Source organism: Taudactylus pleione, unplaced genomic scaffold (assembly GCF_031769625.1).
Source record: "Taudactylus pleione unplaced genomic scaffold, aTauple2 ptg000569l, whole genome shotgun sequence".
Taxonomy (NCBI): domain Eukaryota; kingdom Metazoa; phylum Chordata; class Amphibia; order Anura; family Myobatrachidae; genus Taudactylus; species Taudactylus pleione.
This window is the reverse complement of record NW_028284971.1, coordinates 291,577-312,981: the sequence shown is the minus strand read 5'-3', so window position 1 is coordinate 312,981 and position 21,405 is coordinate 291,577. Positions and strand designations below refer to the sequence as shown.

At 47.8% G+C, this 21,405-nt stretch overlaps 1 pseudogene; it reads left to right on the top strand.

The window, feature by feature from the left end:
- Positions 1-9,733: 9,733 nt before the first annotated feature.
- LOC148481722 (uncharacterized) lies at positions 9,734-20,667 on the top strand (annotated as a pseudogene).
- The last annotated feature ends 738 nt before the right edge of the window (positions 20,668-21,405 follow it).

Sequence of the window (21,405 nt, the reverse complement as noted above, 5' to 3'; positions counted from 1 at the left end):
GGGGAATAACACAGTTCCCAGCACATACTGATATGTGGTATTATTATTATATAGGGGAGAGGGGACTGTACAGTGATAAATGAGGGGGAATAACACAGCTCCCAGCACACACTGATATGTGGTATTATTATTATATAGGGGGAGAGGGGACCGTACAGTGATATATGAGGGGGAATAACACAGCTCCCAGCACACACTGATATGTGGTATTATTATTATATAGGGGAGAGGGGACTGTACAGTGATATATGAGGGGGAATAACATAGCTCCCAGCACACACTGATATGTGGTATTATTATTATATAGGGGAGAGGGGACTGTACAGTGATATATGAGGGGGAATAACACTGCTCCCAGCACACACTGATATGTGCTATTATTATTATATAGGGGAGAGGGGGCTGTACAGTGATATATGAGGGGGAATAACACAGCTCCCAACACACACTGATATGTGCTATTATTATTATATAGGGGAGAGGGGACTGTACAGTGATATATGAGGGGGAATAACACAGCTCCCAGCACACACTATGTGGTATTATTATTATATAGGGGAGAGGGGACTGTACAGTGATATATGAGGGGGAATAACACAGCTCCCAGCACATACTGATATGTGGTATTATTATTATATAGGGGAGAGGGGACTGTACAGTGATATATGAGGGGGAATAACACAGCTCCCAGCACACACTGATATGTGCTATTATTATTATATAGGGGAGAGGGGACCGTACAGTGATATATGAGGGGGAATAACACAGTTCCCAGCACATACTGATATGTGGTATTATTATTATATAGGGGAGAGGGGACTGTACAGTGATATATGAGGGGGAATAACACAGCTCCCAGCACACACTGATATGTGCTATTATTATTATATAGGGGAGAGGGGACTGTACAGTGATATATGAGGGGGAATAACACAGCTCCCAGCACACACTATGTGGTATTATTATTATATAGGGGAGAGGGGACTGTACAGTGATATATGAGGGGGAATAACACAGCTCCCAGCACATACTGATATGTGGTATTATTATTATATAGGGGAGAGGGGACTGTACAGTGATATATGAGGGGGAATAACACAGCTCCCAGCACACACTGATATGTGCTATTATTATTATATAGGGGAGAGGGGACTGTACAGTGATATATGAGGGGGAATAACACAGCTCCCAGCACACACTATGTGGTATTATTATTATATAGGGGAGAGGGGACTGTACAGTGATATATGAGGGGGAATAACACAGCTCCCAGCACACACTGATATGTGGTATTATTATTATATAGGGGGAGAGGGGACTGTACAGTGATATATGAGGGGGAATAACACAGCTCCCAGCACACACTGATATGTGGTATCATTATTATATAGGGGAGAGGGGACTGTACTGTGATATATGAGGGGGAATAACAGCTCCCAGCACACACTGATATGTGGTATTATTATTATATAGGGGAGAGGGGACTGTACAGTGATATATGAGGGGGAATAACACAGCTCCCAGCACACACTGATATGTGGTATTCTTATTATATAGGGGAGAGGGGACTGTACAGTGATATATGAGGGGGAATAACACAGCTCCCAGCACACACTGATATGTGGTATCATTATTATATAGGGGGGGAGAGGGGACTGTACAGTGATATATGAGGGGGAATAACACAGCTCCCAGCACACACTGATATGTGCTATTATTATTATATAGGGGAGAGGGGACTGTACAGTGATATATGAGGGGGAATAACACAGCTCCCAACACACACTGATATGTGTTATTATTATTATATAGGGGAGAGGGGACTGTACAGTGATATATGAGGGGAATAACACAGCTCCCAGCACACACTGATATGTGTTATTATTATTATATAGGGGAGAGGGGACTGTACAGTGATATATGAGGGGAATAACACAGCTCCCAGCACACACTGATATGTGGTATTATTATTATATAGGGGAGAGATGACTGTACAGTGATATATGAGGGGAATAACACAGCTCCCAGCACACACTGATATGTGGTATTATTATTATATAGGGGAGAGGGGACTGTACATTGATATATGAGGGGGAATAACACAGTTCCCTGCACACACTGATATGTGCTATTATTATTATATAGGGGGAGAGGGGACTGTACAGTGATATATGAGGGGAATAACACAGCTCCCAGCACACACTGATATGTACTATCATTATTATATAGGGGAGAGGGGACTGTACAGTGATATATGAGGGGAATAACACAGCTCCCAGCACACACTGATATGTACTATCATTATTATATAGGGGAGAGGGGTCTGTACAGTGATATATGAGGGGGAATAACACAGCTCCCAGCACACACTGATATGTGCTATTATTATTATATAGGGGAGAGGGGACCGTACAGTGATATATGAGGGGGAATAACACAGTTCCCTGCACACACTGATATGTGGTATTATTATTATATAGGGGAGAGGGGACTGTACAGTGATATATGAGGGGGAATAACACAGCTCCCAGCACACACTGATATGTGCTATTATTATTATATAGGGGGAGAGGGGACTGTACAGTGATATATGAGGGGGAATAACACAGCTCCCAGCACACACTGATATGTGCTATTATTATTATTATATAGGGGGAGAGGGGACTGTACAGTGATATGAGGGGGAATAACACAGCTCCCAGCACACACTGATATGTGGTATTATTATTATATAGGGGAGAGGGGACTGTACAGTGATATATGAGGGGGAATAACACAGTTCCCTGCACACACTGATATGTGCTATTATTATTATATAGGGGAGAGGGGACTGTACAGTGATATATGAGGGGGAATAACACAGCTCCCAGCACACACTGATATGTACTATTATTATTATATAGGGGAGAGGGGACTGTACAGTGATATATGAGGGAGAATAACACAGTTCCCAGCACACACTGATATGTGGTATTATTATATAGGGGGAGGGGACTGTACAGTGATATATGAGGGGGAATAACACAGCTCCCAGCACACACTGATATGTGGTATTATTATTATATAGGGGAGAGGGGACTGTACAGTGATATATGAGGGGGAATAAAACAGCTCCCAGCACACACTGGTATGTGGTATTATTATTATATAGGGGAGAGGGGACTGTACAGTGATATATGAGGGAATAACACAGCTCCCAGCACACACTGATATGTGCTATTATTATTATATAGGGGGAGAGGGGACTGTACAGTGATATATGAGGGGGAATAACACTGCTCCCAGCACACACTGATATGTGCTATTATTATTATATAGGGGAGAGGGGGCTGTACAGTGATATATGAGGGGGAATAACACAGCTCCCAGCACACACTGATATGTGGTATTATTATTATATAGGGGAGAGGGGACTGTACAGTGATATATGAGGGGGAATAACACAGCTCCCAGCACACACTATGTGGTATTATTATTATATAGGGGAGAGGGGACTGTACAGTGATATATGAGGGGAATAACACAGCTCCCAGCACATACTGATATGTGGTATTATTATTATATAGGGGAGAGGGGACTGTACAGTGATATATGAGGGGGAATAACACAGCTCCCAGCACACACTGATATGTGCTATTATTATTATATAGGGGAGAGGGGACTGTACAGTGATATATGAGGGGGAATAACACAGCTCCCAGCACACACTATGTGGTATTATTATTATATAGGGGAGAGGGGACTGTACAGTGATATATGAGGGGGAATAACACAGCTCCCAGCACACACTATGTGGTATTATTATTATATAGGGGAGAGGGGACTGTACAGTGATATATGAGGGGGAATAACACAGCTCCCAGCACACACTGATATGTGCTATTATTATTATATAGGGGAGAGGGGACTGTACAGTGATATATGAGGGGGAATAACACAGCTCCCAGCACACACTATGTGCTATTATTATTATATAGGGGAGAGGGGACTGTACAGTGATATATGAGGGGGAATAACACAGCTCCCAGCACACACTATGTGGTATTATTATTATATAGGGGAGAGGGGACTGTACAGTGATATATGAGGGGGAATAACACAGCTCCCAGCACACACTGATATGTGGTATTATTATTATATAGGGGGAGAGGGGACTGTACAGTGATATATGAGGGGGAATAACACAGCTACCAGCACACACTGATATGTGGTATCATTATTATATAGGGGAGAGGGGACTGTACAGTGATATATGAGGGGGAATAACAGCTCCCAGCACACACTGATATGTGGTATTATTATTATATAGGGGAGAGGGGACTGTACAGTGATATATGAGGGGGAATAACACAGCTCCCAGCACACACTGATATGTGGTATTATTATATAGGGGAGAGGGGACTGTACAGTGATATATGAGGGGGAATAACACAGCTCCCAGCACACACTGATATGTGGTATCATTATTATATAGGGGGGAGAGGGGACTGTACAGTGATATATGAGGGGGAATAACACAGCTCCCAGCACACACTGATATGTGCTATTATTATTATATAGGGGAGAGGGGACTGTACAGTGATATATGAGGGGGAATAACACAGCTCCCAGCACACACTGATATGTGGTATCATTATTATATAGGGGAGAGAGGACCGTACAGTGATATATGAGGGAGAATAACACAGCTCCCAGCACACACTGATATGTGCTATTATTATTATTATATAGGGGGAGAGGGGACTGTACAGTGATATATGAGGGGGAATAACACAGCTCCCAGCACACGCTGATATGTGCTATTATTATTAAATTAGGGGAGAGGGGACTGTACAGTGATATATAAGGGGGAATAACACAGCTCCCAGCACACACTGATATGTGGTATTATTATTATATAGGGGGAGGGGACTTTACAGTGATATATGAGGGGGAATGTAAGATCAGAGTATGCTGCACTGTTTCCTACCAGGCTCTGTGTCTGCGTAGTTGATCTCAGTGCTGATAGTGCAGGGAGTTATTTCTGCATTGTATGTGACTTTCTGCTAGCGCTGTCTGCCTGTACTTTTACTTCTGACTGTCATCCATTTTACTTTCCCTATTCTTCCTCTGCTAAAGCCCTTGCGTTGCGTTGTTGCAGGGTTCTCATTGCCTCACAGTAAAAATATTGTCTGAGGGGAGTCACATACGCTGAGTTACTCATCATGTCTGGGAGTGAATGTGAATTTCCTCTCCAGCTAAAGTGTACCTCATGTACTGTACCAATAGCGGAGGGTGAGGGGCTCACTGAAGGTTTATGTCGGGCATTTTATATAATTTCACGCCCAATTTCTGTAACTGCGCCTGTGCAGGAACCGTCCTGGGCTTGTTTTGCTAAAGCACTTAAAACCCTTGTGGGCCAGCTGGCGACACCCCATGCATTTCCCCAAATGGGGTTATCGCAGCAGTTGGTAGGGTCATCACCCATGCAGGGGTTCCCTAGACAGCTGATGGTACCCCAGTGTCTCCCACTTTCGCCCTCCCCAGGTCTCCCAGGAACCTGCGTGGGTAAACTCATTGTCCAATACGGTACAGCAGCTGACGGACATTTTACAGGGGGAGTCATCATTGCGGCCTGCTAAGCGGCCTTTAGTGTCTCAGACTGCTCATTATGATGAGGATGACATAACGTCTGATAACGGGGAGATTTTTCACCTCTCAGACCAGGAGCTCCCCCGTACTAAGGAGATGGAGTCAAAGTCTACAATATATATATATATATATATATATATATATATATAACTGGCCTTATACTGGCAGTGCGTGCCACCTTGGTTATTACAGATGACGATCCCCCCGTGGCCAAATCTAAATATGCCTTCTTTAAGGATATCAAGGGTGATGCCACTCTATTCTCTCTATCTGGTCAGTTAGTGGATCATTTAGAGGAGACTTGGAAAAATCCAGGTAGGTGGTACCAGCCTCAAAAACGTTTGGCTTTTGCATACCCCTTTGCGGATAATTATTTTTCCAAATGGGAAACCCCTCCACAGGTGGATTCTCATGTCACACCTCTAGTGAGGAGGGCTACATTGCCCATGTCCTCCTTAAAGGATGCTACGGATCGAAAGGTGGAAACATGCTTGAAATCCATTTATTCCCTTGCGGGGGGTGGGGGGGGGTGCTTCCAGACCGGCAATGGCCGTGTGCTGGGTAGCCAGAGCCATGGAGCGTTGTACTGATAGCTTGGAGATGTCTCTAGACGCTGACTCGTCACCTGAGCATGTGGAGTTAGTGGGTAACCTCAGTGACTCAGCTACATACATTAATGAGGCAGCCTTAGATATAGGGCTCCTCACATCCAGAATCTCCTCAGCAGCAGTGGCTGCACACCGCACCCTCTGGTTGCGTTTTTGGAAAGCAGACACAGATTCCAAAAAGGGATTGGAATGCTTGCCCTTTAATGGACAGGTACTGTTTGGTCCTGAGCTGGACAAAATTGTGGCCACTCTGGCTGAAGCTAATTCTGCGTGTCTGCCATCGCCGACAGCAACATCAGGGTCTGGTACTTCGTCCTTTCAGCCCTATAGGGCCCAGGGTAAGTTCAAAGTTCAGTCCTTTCCTAGACAGGCAGGGGCCAAGATATCGGCCAAGCCAAAGAAACAGGCTTGGAGTACAAGACGTCCAACTCCCAAGTCGGACGATAAGCCCTCACCCTGACGGGAAGGCCTCCCCGTGGGGGACCCCAAACTGGGAGGCCGGCTTATTCAGTTTGCCCAGTGCTGGTGTCTTACCACCGTAGACACTTGGGTAAGAGAAGTGGTCTCTCAGGGGTACGCCCTCTCCTTCCTGCGGAGGCCTCCCAGCCGGTTGTTCACCACGGGCCTTCAGTCAGACCAAGACAAGGCCCGGGAATTCCGGAAGGTGATCCACTCTATGCTCCACGCTGGAGTTATAGTGCCGGTCCTGTTGTCCCAAAGAGGATCGGGGTATTACTCCAGTCTTTTTCTGGTACAGAAACCCAATGGGTCTTACAGGCCCTTCCTCAACCTCAAATCACTCAACAAATTCTTGAGGGTTCCTCGGTTCAGGATGGAGACCCTGCGTTCCATCATTTTGGCGATGGAGCCTGGGAATTTTATGGTGTCGCTAGATATTCAGGATGCTTACCTGCATATCCCCATTGTCTCAGCACACCAGCGTTTCCTCTTGTTTGCAGTAGGAGACCAACACTTCCAATTACAGGCACGGCCCTTTGGTCTGGCCACAGCGCCTCGAGTGTTTACCAAAGTCATGGCAGCCCACCTGCGGATGCAGGGGGTCCGATGGTTGCCCTATCTGGACGACCTTCTGCTGTTGGCACCAGCAACTGACAGTCTCTGTGTTGCAGGCTCACGGCTGGCTGATAACAAGGAGCGCCCCTTTTGAATTGTAGACTGGGTTCTTCTGACTACGGACACCAGTCTCCGAGGTTGGGGAGCTGTGTCGGGTCCAGGGAAGGTGGACACCAGCAGAATCTGCACTTCCAACAACATCTTGGAACTAAGGGGAGTATTCAAAGCTCTCCAACAAGCAAGATACGTTCTCCACGGAAAGCCTGTGCAGGTGCAGTCTGACAATGCCACCATGGTGGCTTACATGAACCACCAAAGAGGTTCCCGCAGTCAGGCGGCCCTGACAGAGGTGTCGCTCATTCTAGCGTGGGCGGAAGGCAATCTCTCTGCAATCTCGGCAGTGTTCATACCAGGAGTCCTCAACTGGGAAGCAGACTTTCTCAGCTGTCAAGATGTGCATCCAGGAGAGTGGTCTCTTCACCAGGAGGTGTTTCAGCTACTGGTGAACAAGTGGGGCCTTCCAGAGATAGACCTCATGGCCTCCCGACACAACAACAAGCTTCCTGTGTACGGGTCAAGAACAAGAGACACAGAGGCACTTCTGGTAGATGCTCTGTCTTTCCGGTGGACCTTCCAGTTTGCGTACCTCTTCCCTCCGTCCTCCCTTCTTCCTTGAGTGATTCGCAAATTCAAGCAAGAAGGCGGCACGCTCCTGCTGATATCTCCAGCATGGCCCAGATTGCACTGGTACTCAGATCTCAGGAGCCTATCCATAGACGCGCCGGTGCTGTTGCCTCTACGTCCGGACCTGTTGTCTCAAGGTCCTTGCCATCACCTGGACTGGGCCATCTGTCTTTGATGGCGTGGCTATTGAGACTGCTTTCTTGAGGTCCAGGGTTTTTTTCAGCTCTGTAGTTAACACCATGCTCAAAGCTTGGAAGCCGGCTTCTGCAAGAATTTACCACCGAGTGTGGCATATTTTCTTTGAATGGTGACGACCTAGAGGCTATGATCCTCAGGTTTTTAGAATATCCAGGATTTTAGCTTTCCTCCAAGCGGGCTTAGATCATGGTCTTCACCTTTCTTCACTGAAGGTGCAGGTTTCCACCCTCTCTGTGTGATTTCAGCGTAGGTTTGCTACACTTCCTGATGTCCACACCTTTTATGCAAGGTGTACTTCGCATACAGCCTCCCTTTTTTCCACCTGTGGCTCCTTGGGACTTGGCTGTGGTCCTTAGGGCTCTCCAAGGACCGCCATTTGAACCACTCGGCTCAGTGGATTTAAAATGGCTCACAGCTAAGACTGTGTTTCTTCTGGCCATTGCTTCGGCCATAAGAGTGTCAGATTTGGGGGCTCTCTCATGTCTCCCCCTATTCCTAATTTTTCAAATGGACAGGGCAGTGCTGCGCACTCGCCCTAGGTTCCTACCTAAGGTGGTATCTAGTTTCCACGTCAATGAGAATATTATAGTACCGGCCTTTAATTCCCCAGACCTATCTGCTGGTGAGGCCTCCTTGTATGTGGTACGGGCTGTAAGGATTTATGTTGACCGTACCAGTTCATTTAGGAAATCGGACTCTCTGTTTGTCCTCTATGGTTTCCATAAGAAGGGTTGGCCTGCCACTAAACAAACCTTGGCAGGATGGATTTGCTTGGCGATTTCTGAGGCTTACATTCATGAGGGCCTGTCTGTACCATCCTCTCTTAAAGCTCACTCTACTCGGTCTGTGGGTCCTTCATGGGCAGCTCGCCGTGGTGCCTCTGCAGTTTAGTTGTGCAAGTCAGCCACATGGTCCATACCTTTGTGAGGTATTATGCATTTGATACCTTCGCCTCTCAGGATGCTTCCTTCGGGGCGGCAGATTCTCCTTCCAGCACAGGAGCGTCCCCACACTTAAAGGATACTGCTTTGGGACATCCTCAAGGTATCCTGTGGATACCCTATGGACCCTGATGTAGAAAATAAGAGATATGGCAAGAACTTACCCTTGTTATCTCTACGAAGTCCACAGGGTTCCACAGGACTCCCGCCCTGTCGCACCTGTACTGCAGATGGGCTTTGATCTGGTCACCAGTTTTTCAGTCTCCTTCTGGTGAGAATGTGATTCTTGTGTGTTCCACACTTTCTTCTCTCTTTTATCCTCTGGCCCGGGGGCGGGGTATAGGAGGGAGACCCAGTGCATCCAGGGGGAAAAATTTACTCCGTAAGTTGCACGGATGACTCTGCATCACCTATACACCAAGGTCACCCTGTGGACCCTATGGACTTCGTAGAAAGAGAGATAACAAAGGTAAGTTCTTACCATATCTCTCGTTTTCTGCTACTTGTGCTGTTTTTTAATTCTTTGCTTTATTTGTATCTATTATTATAAAATTGATACAAGGTGATACTTAGGCCATCATGTCTGTGTCAGCCACGATGACTGGGAAGCGGGTTCCGTGTAACAGGGCGGTGTGGAGTAGGGGCAGCTAATATTGCCTGGCAGATGCCGATTTAATTTCTAAAAATTTCATAAAATTGGACTTCAATGACCATAAATAGAATCTAAAGTTATTTTTTTTTAAGAATCAAAAGTTCCCTCATTCATCCGGCCACCCAAGGACATTGCCACTCCAACCACTTAATCACATAAATAGCTATAAACAACAAGTGTGTATGAGAAGATCTATTTTATTCTATTGTATTTAATTTATAGATTTTTATTGTAACAATTTTATCGTGGTACACATAGCATCTGACACATTCCAGCGCTCTCAAGTTTATTTTCACATAAATAGATTATGTCAAATAATCTTTATAAATCCATTTTTTTCCAGGCTGCAAAACTGATTTTTTAAATTAGAAAAAAATAAATATATCTTCTAATTACCATTCATCCGAGGATGGACAAGGATAACAGTGCGATGACACCCTGGAGATAATCTACCTGCTGACTGGGGAGGTGAGGGGATCTGGGGGTATCACAGTGACATCACATATCCATAGTAATAATACAGGGACATGACTGGGGAGGTGAGGGGATCTGGGGGTGTCACAGTGACATCACTTATATCTATAGTAATAATACAGGGACATGACTGGGGAGGTGAGGGGATCTGGGGGTGTCACAGTGACATCACTTATATCTATAGTAATAATACAGGGACATGACTGGGGAGGTGAGGGGATCTGGGAGTGTCACAGTGACATCACTTATATCTATAGTAATAATACAGTAACATGACTGTGGAGGTGAGGGGATCTGGGAGTGGCACAGTGACATCACATATATCTATAGTAATAATATAGGGACATGACTGGGGAGGTGAGGGGATCTGGGAGTGTCACAGTGACATCACTTATATCTATAGTAATACAGGGACATGACTGGGGAGGTGAGAGGGATCTGGGAGTGTCAGTGACATCACTTATATCTATAGTAATAATACAGGGACATGACTGGGGAGGTGAGGGGATCTGGGTGTGTCACAGTGACATCACTTATATCTGTAGTAATACAGGGACATGACTGGGGAGGTGAGAGTATCTGGGAATGTCACAGTGACATCACCTATATCTATAGTAATAATACAAGGACATGATTGGGGGGGGTGAGAGGATCTGGGAGTGTCACAGTGACATCACTTATATCTATAGTAATAATACAGGGACATGACTGGGGAGGTGAAGGGGATCTGGGAGTGTCACAGTGACTTCACTTATATCTATAGTAATAATACAGGGACATGACTGGGGAGGTGAGAGGGTCTGGGGGTGTCACAGTGATATTTTGTTTCTGCCTCAATACACAGGAATAGACAGTTGTGAAGAAGACATTGGGTGAGTGTGAGTCACTCTGTTGGTGTCCCTGTGTGTCAGGAGGACTGAGCAGCACCCAGAGACCCATCACGGTGCCTACACCTCACTCACTTATACATGAGAGTTACAAAAACCAGAAGATCCTGGAACTCACCAACAAGATCATTCAGCTGCTGACTGGAGAGGTGACTGCTAATAATGGGACATTAAACAGTAACACCACGGAATGTATCTGGGAGATGACTGGAGATGTGACTGCTGGGAATGGGACATTATACAGTAACACCGGGGGATGTGTCTGGGTAATGACTGGAAAGGTGACTGCTGGGAATGGGACATTATACAGTAACACCGGGGGATGTGTCTGGGTAATGACTGGAAAGGTAAATGCTGGGAATGGGACATTATACAGTAACACCAGGGGATGTATCTGGGTGATGACTGGAGAGGTGACTGCTGGGAATGGGACATTATACAGTAACACCAGGGGATGTGTCTGGGTGATGACTGGAGAGGAGACTGCCAGGAATGGGACATTATATAGTAACACCAGGGGATGTGTCTGGGTAATGACTGTAGAGGTAACTGCTGGGATGGGGACATTATACAGTAACACCAGGGGATGTATCTGGGTGATGACTGGAGAGGTTACTGCTGGGAATGGGACATTATACAGGAACACCAGGGGATGTGTCGGGGTGATGACTGCTCGGAATAGGACATTATACAGTAACACCAGGGGATGTGTCTTGGTGATGACTGGAGAGGTGACTGGTGGGACTGGAACATTATACAGTAACACCAAGGGATGTGTCTGGGTGATGACTGGAGAGGTGACTGCTGGGAATGGGACATTATACAGTAACACCAGGGGATGTATCTGGGTGATGACTGGAGAGGTGACTGCTGGGAATGGGACATTATACAGTAACCCCAGGGGATGTGTGTGGGTGATGACTGGGGAGGTGACTGCCAGGAATGGGACATTATATAGTAACACCAAGGGATGTGTCTGGGTAATGACTGTAGAGGTGACTGCTGGGAATGGGACATTGTACAGTAACACCATGGGATGTATCAGGGTGATGACTTGAGAGGTGACTGCTGATAATGGGACATTATACAGTAACACCAGTTGATGTATCTGGGTGATGACTGCAGAGGTGACTGCTGGGAATGGGACATTATACAGTAACACCAGGGGATGTGTCTGGGTGAAGACTTGAGAGGTGACTGCTGGGAATGGGACATTATACAGTAACACCAGGGGATGTGTCTGGGTGAAGACTGGAGAGAAGACTGCTGGGAATGGGACATTTACAGTAACACCAGGGGATGTGTCTGGGTGATGACTGGAGAGGTGACTGCTGGGAATGGGACATTATACAGTAACTCCGGGGGATGTGTCTGGGTGATGACTGGAGAGGTGACTGCTGGGAATAGGACATTATACAGTAACGCCAGGGGGATGTGTCTGGGTGATGACTGGAGAGGTGACTGCTGGGAACGGGACATTATAAAGTAAAACCAGGGGATGTGTCTGGGTGAAGACTGGAGAGGTGACTGCTGGGAATGGGACATTATACAGTAACACCAGGGGATGTGTCTGGGTGAAGACTGGAGAGGTGACTGCTGATAATGGGACATTTACAGTAACACCAGGGGATGTGTCTGGGTGATGACTGGAGAGAAGACTGCTGGGAATGGGACGTTTACAGTAACACCAGGGGATGTGTCTGGGTGATGACTGGAGAGGTGACTGCTGGGAATGGGACATTATACAGTAACATCGGGGGATGTGTCTGGGTGATGACTGGAGAGGTGACTGCTAGGAATGGGACATTATACAGTAACACCGGGGGATGTGTCTGGGTAATGACTGGAGAGGTGACTGCTGGGAATGGGACATTATACAGTAACACCAGGGGATGTATCTGCGTGATGACTGGAGAGGTGACTGCTGGGAATGGGACATTATACAGTAACACCCGGGGATGTGTCTGGGTGGTAACAGGAGAGGTGACTGCTGGGAATTGGACATTATACTGTAACACCAGGGGATGTGTCTGGGTGATGACTGTTGAGGTGGCTGCTGGGAATGGGACATTATACAGTAACACCAGGGGATGTGTCTGGGTGATGACTGGAGAGGTGACTGCTGGGACTGGGACATTATACAGTAACACCGGGGGATGTGTCTGGGTGATGACTGGAGAGTTGACTGCTGGGAATAGGAAATTATACAGTAACACCAGGGGATGTGTCTGGGTGATGACTGGAGAGGTGACTGCTGGGAATAGGACATTACATAGTTAAACCAGGGGATGTGTCGGGGTGATGACTGTAGAGATGACTGCTGGGAAGGGGACATTATACAGTAACACCAGGGGATGTGTCTGGGTGATGACTGGAGAGATGACTGCTGGGAATAGGACATTATACAGTAACACCAGATGATATGTCTTGGTGATGACTGGAGAGGTGACTGCTGGGAATGGGACATTATACAGTAACACCGGGGGATGTGTCTGGGTGATGACTGGGGAGGTGACTACTGGGAATGGGACATTATACAGTAACATCGGGGGATGTGTCTGGGTGATGACTGGAGAGGTGACTGCTGGGAATGGGACATTATACAGTAACACCAGGGGATATGTCTGGGTGATGACTGGGGAGGTGACTGCTGGGAATGGGACATGATACAGTAACACCAGGGGATGTGTCTGGGTGATGACTGGAGAGTTGACTGCTGGGAATGGGACATTATACAGTAACACCAGGGGATGTGTCTGGGTGATGACTGGGGAGGAGACTGCCGGGAATGGGACATTATACAGTAACACCAGGGGATGCGTCTGGGTGATGACTTGAGAGGTGACTGCTGATTATGGGACATTATACAGTAACACCAGGGAATGTGTCTGAGTGATGACTGGAGAGGGGACTGCTGGGACAAGGACATTTTACAGTAACACCAGGGAATGTATCTGGGTGATGACTGGAGAGGTGACTGCTGGGAATGGGACATTATACAGTAACACCAGGGGATGTGTCTGGGTGATGACTGGAGAGTTGACTGCTGGGAATGGGACATGATACAGAAACACCAGGGGATGTGTCTTGGTGATGACTGGGGAGGAGACTGCTGGGAATGGGACATTATACAGTAACACCAGGGGATGTGTATGGGTGATGACTGGGGAGGTGACTGGTTGGAAGGGGACATTATACAGTAACACCAGGGGATGTGTATGGGTGATGACTGGAGAGGTGACTGCTGGGAATGGAGCATTATACAGTAACACCAGGGGATGTGTCTGAGTGATGACTGGAGAGGGGACTGCTGGAACAAGGACATTTTACAGTAACACTAGGGGATATGTCTTGGTGATGACTGGAGAGGTGACTGCTGGGAATGGGACATTATACAGAAACACCAGGGGATGTGTCTTGGTGATGACTGGAGAGATGACTGCTGGGAATGAGACATTATACAGTAACACCGGGGGATGTCTCTGGGTAATGACTGCTGGGAATGGGACATTATACAGTAACACCAGGGGATGTGTCTGGGTGAAGACTGGAGAGGTGACTGCTGGGAATGGGACATTATACAGTAACACCAGGGGATGTGTCTGGGTGAAGACTGGAGAGGTGACTGCTGATAATGGGACATTTACAGTAACACCAGGGGATGTGTCTGGGTGATGACTGGAGAGAAGACTGCTGGGAATGGGACGTTTACAGTAACACCAGGGGATGTGTCTGGGTGATGACTGGAGAGGTGACTGCTGGGAATGGGACATTATACAGTAACACCGGGGGATGTGTCTGGGTAATGACTGGAGAGGTGACTGCTGGGAATGGGACATTATACAGTAACACCAGGGGATGTATCTGCGTGATGACTGGAGAGGTGACTGCTGGGAATGGGACATTATACAGTAACACCAGGGGATGTTTCTGGGTGATGACTGGAGAGGTGACTGCTGGGAATGGGACATTATACAGTAACACCAGGGGATGTGTCTGGGTGATGACTGGAGAGATGATTACTTGGAATGGGACATTATTCATTAACACCAGGGGATGTGTCTGGGTGATGACTGGAGAGATGACTGCTGGGAATGGTACATTATACAGTAACACCAGGAGATGTGTCTAGGTGATGACTGGAGAGGTGACTGCTGGGAATAGGACATTATACAGTAACATCGGGGGGATGTATCTGGGTGATGACTGGAGAGGTGACTCCTGGGAATCGGACATTATACAGTAACACCAGGGGATGTGTCTGGGTGATGACTGGGGAGGAGACTGCCGGGAATGGGACATTATACAGTAACACCAGGGGATGTGTCTGGGTGATGACTTGAGACGTGACTGCTGATTATGGGACATTATACAGTAACACCAGGGAATGTATCTGGGTGATGACTGGAGAGGTGACTGCTGGGAATGGGACATTATACAGGAACACCAGGGGATGTGTCGGGGTGATGACTGCTGGGAAGGGGACATTATACAGTAACACCAGGGGATGTGTCTGGGTGATGACTGGAGAGGTGACTGGTGGGAATGGAACATTATACAGTAACACCAGGGGATGTGTGTGGGTGATGACTGGGGAGGTGACTGGTTGGAAGGGGACATTATACAGTAACACCAGGGGATGTGTCTGGGTGATGACTGGAGAGGTGACTACTGGGAATGGGACATTATACAGTAACACCAGGGGATGTGTCTGGGTGATGACTGGAGAGGTGACTGCTGGGATTGGGACATTGTACAGTAACACCAGGGGATGTGTCGGGGTGATGACTGCTGGGAAGGGGACATTATACAGTAACACCAGGGGATGTATCTGGGTGATGACTGGAGAGGTGACTGCTGGGACTAGGACATTATACAGTAACACCGGGGGATGTATCTTTGTGATTACTGCAGAAGTGACTGCTGTGAATGGGACATTATACAGAAACACCAGGGGATGTGTCTTGGTGATGACTGGAGAGGTGACTGCTGGGAATGGGATATTATACAGTAACACCAGGGGATGTGTCTGGGTGATGACTGGAGAGGTGACTGCTGGGAATGGGATATTATACAGTAACACCAGGGGTTGTGTCTGGGTGATGACTGGAGAGGTGACTGCTGGGAATGGGACATGATACAGTAACATCGGGGGGATGTGTGGGTGATGACTGGAGAGGTGACTGCTGGGAATGGGACATTGTACAGTAACACCAGGGGATGTGTCTGGGTGATGACTGGAGAGGTGACTGCTGGGAATGGGACATTATACAGTAACACCAGGGGATGTGTCTGGGTGATGACTGGGGAGGTGACTGCTGCGAATGGGACATTATACAGTAACACCAGGGGATGTATCTGGGTGATGACTGGAGAGGTGACTGCTGCGAATGGGACATTATACAGTAACACCAGGGGATGTGTCTGGGTGATGACTGGGGAGGAGACTGCCAGGAATGGGACATTATACAGTAACACCAGGGGATGTGTCTGGGTGATGACTGGAGAGATGATTACTGGGAATGGGACTTTATGCAGTAACACTGGGGAATGTATCTGGGTGATGACTGGAGAGGTGACTGCTGGGAATGGGACATTATACAGTAACACCAGGGGATGTGTCGGGGTGATGACTGGAGCGGTGACTGATGGGAATGGGACATTATACAGTAACACCAGGGGATGTGTCTGGGTGATGACTGGGGAGGTGACTGCTGCGAATGGGACATTATACAGGAACACCAGGGGATGTGTCTGGGTGATGACTGGGGAGGAGACTGCCAGGAATGGGACATTATACAGTAACACCAGGGGATGTGTCTGGGTGATGACTGGAGAGGTGACTGCTGGGAATAGGACATTTTACAGTAACACTAGGGGATATGTCTTGGTGATGACTGGAGAGGTGACTGCTGGGAATGGGACATTATACAGTAACACCAGGGGATGTGTATGGGTGATGACTGGGGAGGTGACTGGTTGGAACAAGGACATTTTACAGTAACACTAGGGGATATGTCTTGGTGATGACTTGAGAGGTGACTGCTGGGAATGGGACATTATACAGTAATACCAGGGGATGTGTCTGGGTGATGACTGGAGAGATGACTGCTGGGAATGAGACATTATACAGTAACACCGGGGGATGTCTCTGGGTAATGACTGCTGGGAATGGGACATTATACAGTAACACCAGGGGATGTTTCTGGGTGATGACTGGAGAGGTGACTGCTGGGAATGGGACATTATACAGTAACACCAGGGGATGTGTCTGGGTGATGACTGGAGAGATGATTACTTGGAATGGGACATTATTCATTAACACCAGGGGATGTGTCTGGGTGATGACTGGAGAGATGACTGCTGGGAATGGTACATTATACAGTAACACCAGGAGATGTGTCTAGGTGATGACTGGAGAGGTGACTGCTGGGAATAGGACATTATACAGTAACATCGGGGGGATGTATCTGGGTGATGACTGGAGAGGTGACTGCTGGGAATCGGACATTATACAGTAACACCAGTGGATGTGTCTGGGTGATGACTGGGGAGTAGACTGCCGGGAATGGGACATTATACAGTAACACCAGGGGATGTGTCTGGGTGATGACTTGAGACGTGACTGCTGATTATGGGACATTATACAGTAACACCAGGGAATGTATCTGGGTGATGACTGGAGAGGTGACTGCTGGGAATGGGACATTATACAGGAACACCAGGGGATGTGTCGGGGTGATGACTGCTGGGAAGGGGACATTATACAGTAACACCAGGGGATGTGTCTGGGTGATGACTGGAGAGGTGACTGGTGGGAATGGAACATTATACAGTAACACCAGGGGATGTGTCGGGGAGGTGACTGCTGGGAATGGTACATGATACAGTAACATCGGGGGGATGTGTGGGTGATGACTGGAGAGGTGACTGCTGGGAATGGGACATTGTACAGTAACACCAGGGGATGTGTCTGGGTGATGACTGGAGAGGTGACTGCTGGGAATGGGACATTATACAGTAACACCAGGGGATGTGTCTGGGTGATGACTGGGGAGGTGACTGCTGCGAATGGGACATTATACAGTAACACCAGGGGATGTATCTGGGTGATGACTGGAGAGGTGACTGCTGCGAATGGGACATTATACAGTAACACCATGGGATGTGTCTGGGTGATGACTGGGGAGGAGACTGCCAGGAATGGGACATTATACAGTAACACCAGGGGATGTGTCTGGGTGATGACTGGAGATATGATTACTGGGAATGGGACTTTATACAGTAACACTGGGGAATGTATCTGGGTGATGACTGGAGAGGTGACTGCTGGGAATGGGACATTATACAGTAACACCAGGGGATGTGTCGGGGTGATGACTGGAGCGGTGACTGATGGGAATGGGACATTATACAGTAACACCAGGGGATGTGTCTGGGTAATGACTGGAGAGGTGACTGCTGGGATTGAGACATTATACAGTAACACCAGGGGATGTCTGGGTAATGACTGGAGAGGTGACTGCTGGGAATGAGACATACAGTAACACCAGGGGATGTGTCTGGGTGATGACTGGAGAGGTGACTGCTGGGAATGAGACATTATACAGTAACACCAGGGGATGTATCTGGGTGATGACTGGAGAGGTGACTGCTGGGAATAGGACATTATACAGTAACACCGGGGGGATGTATCTTTGTGATGACTGCAGAAGTGACTGCTGGGAATGGGACATTATACAGAAACACCAGGGGATGTGTCTTGGTGATGACTGGAGAGGTGACTGCTCGGAATGGGACATTATACAGTAATATCAGGGGATGTGTCTGGGTGATGACTGGAGAGGTGACTGCTGGGAATGGGACATGATACAGTAACATCTGGGGGATGTGTGGGTGATGACTGGAGAGGTGACTGCTGGGAATGGGACATTGTACAGTAACACCAGGGGATGTGTCTGGGTGATGACTGGAGAGGTGACTGCTGGGAATGGGACATTATACAGTAACACCAGGGGATGTGTCTGGGTGATGACTGGGGAGGTGACTGCTGCGAATGGGACATTATACAGTAACACCAGGGGATGTATCTGGGTGATGACTGGAGAGGTGACTGCTGCGAATGGGACATTATACAGTAACACCAAGGGATGTGTCTGGGTGATGACTGGGGAGGAGACTGCCAGGAATGGGACATTATACAGTAACACCAGGGGATGTGTCTGGGTGATGACTGGAGAGATGATTACTGGGAATGGGACTTTATACAGTAACACTGGGGAATGTATCTGGGTGATGACTGGAGAGGTGACTGCTGGGAATGGGACATTATACAGTAACACCAGGGGATGTGTCGGGGTGATGACTGGAGCGGTGACTGATGGGAATGGGACATTATACAGTAATATCAGGGGATGTGTTTGGGTGATGACTGGAGAGGTGACTACTGGGAATGGGACATTATACAGTAACACCAGGGGATGTGTCTGGGTGATGACTGGAGAGGTGACTGCTGGGAATGAGACATTATACAGTAACACCAGGGGATGTGTCTGGGTAATGACTGGAGAGGTGACTGCTGGGAATGAGACATACAGTAACACCAGGGGATGTGTCTGGGTGATGACTGGAGAGGTGACTGCTGGGAATGAGACATTATACAGTAACACCAGGGGATGTATCTGGGTGATGACTGGAGAGGTGACTGCTGGGAATAGGACATTATACAGTAACACCGGGGGGATGTATCTTTGTGATGACTGCAGAAGTGACTGCTGGGAATGGGACATTATACAGAAACACCAGGGGATGTGTCTTGGTGATGACTGGAGAGGTGACTGCTCGGAATGGGACATTATACAGTAATATCAGGGGATGTGTTTGGGTGATGACTGGAGAGGTGACTACTGGGAATGGGACATTATACAGTAATATCAGGGGATGTGTTTGGGTGATGACTGGAGAGGTGACTACTGGGAATGGGACATGATACAGTAACATCGGCTGGATGTGTCTGGGTGATGACTGGAGAGGTGACTGCTGGGAATGGGACATTGTACAGTAACACCAGGGGATGTGTCTGGGTAATGACTGGAGAGGTGACTGCTGGGATTGAGACATTATACAGTAACACCAGGGGATGTGTCTGGGTGATGACTGGAGAGGTGACTGCTGGGAATAGGACATTATATAGTTAAACCAGGGGATGTGTCGGGGTGATGACTGTAGAGATGACTGCTGGGAAGGGGACATTATACAGTAACACCAGGGGATGTGTCTGGGTGATGACTGGAGAGATGACTGCTGGGAATAGGACATTATACAGTAACACCGGGGGATGTGTCTGGGTGATGACTGGGGAGGTGACTACTGGGAATGGGACATTATACAGTAACACCGGGGGATGTGTCTGGGTGATGACTGGAGAGGTGACTTCTGGGAATGGGACATTATACAGTAATATCAGGGGATGTGTTTGGGTGATGACTGGAGAGGTGACTACTGGGAATGGGACATGATACAGTAACATCGGCTGGATGTGTCTGGGTGATGACTGGAGAGGTGACTGCTGGGAATGGGACATTGTACAGTAACACCAGGGGATGTGTCTGGGTGATGACTGGAGACGTGACTGCTGGGAATGGGACATTATACAGTAACACCAGGGGATGTGTCTGGGTGATGACTGGGGAGGTGACTGCTGCGAATGGGACATTATACAGGAACACCAGGGGATGTGTCGGGGTGATGACTGCTGGGAAGGGGACATTATACAGTAACACCAGGGGATGTGTCTGGGTGATGACTGGAGAGGTGACTGGTGGGAATGGAACATTATACAGTAACACCAGGGGATGTGTGTGGGTGAAGACTTGAGAGGTGACTGCTGGGAATGGGACATTATACAGTAACACCAGGAGATGTGTCTGGGTGAAGACTGGAGAGGTGACTGCTGATAATGGGACATTATACAGTAACACCAGGGAATGTGTCTGGGTGATGACTGGAGAGGTGACTGCTGGGAATGGGACATTATACAGTAACACCAGGGGATGTGTCGGGGTGATGACTGGGAAGGAGACTGCTGGGAATGGGACATTATACAGTAACACCAGGGGATGTGTCTGGGTGATGACTGGAGAGGTGACTGCTGGGAATGGGACATTATACAGTAACACCAGGGGATGTGTCTGGGTGATGACTGGAGAGGTGACTGCTGGGAATGGGACATTATACAGTAACACCAGGGGATGTGT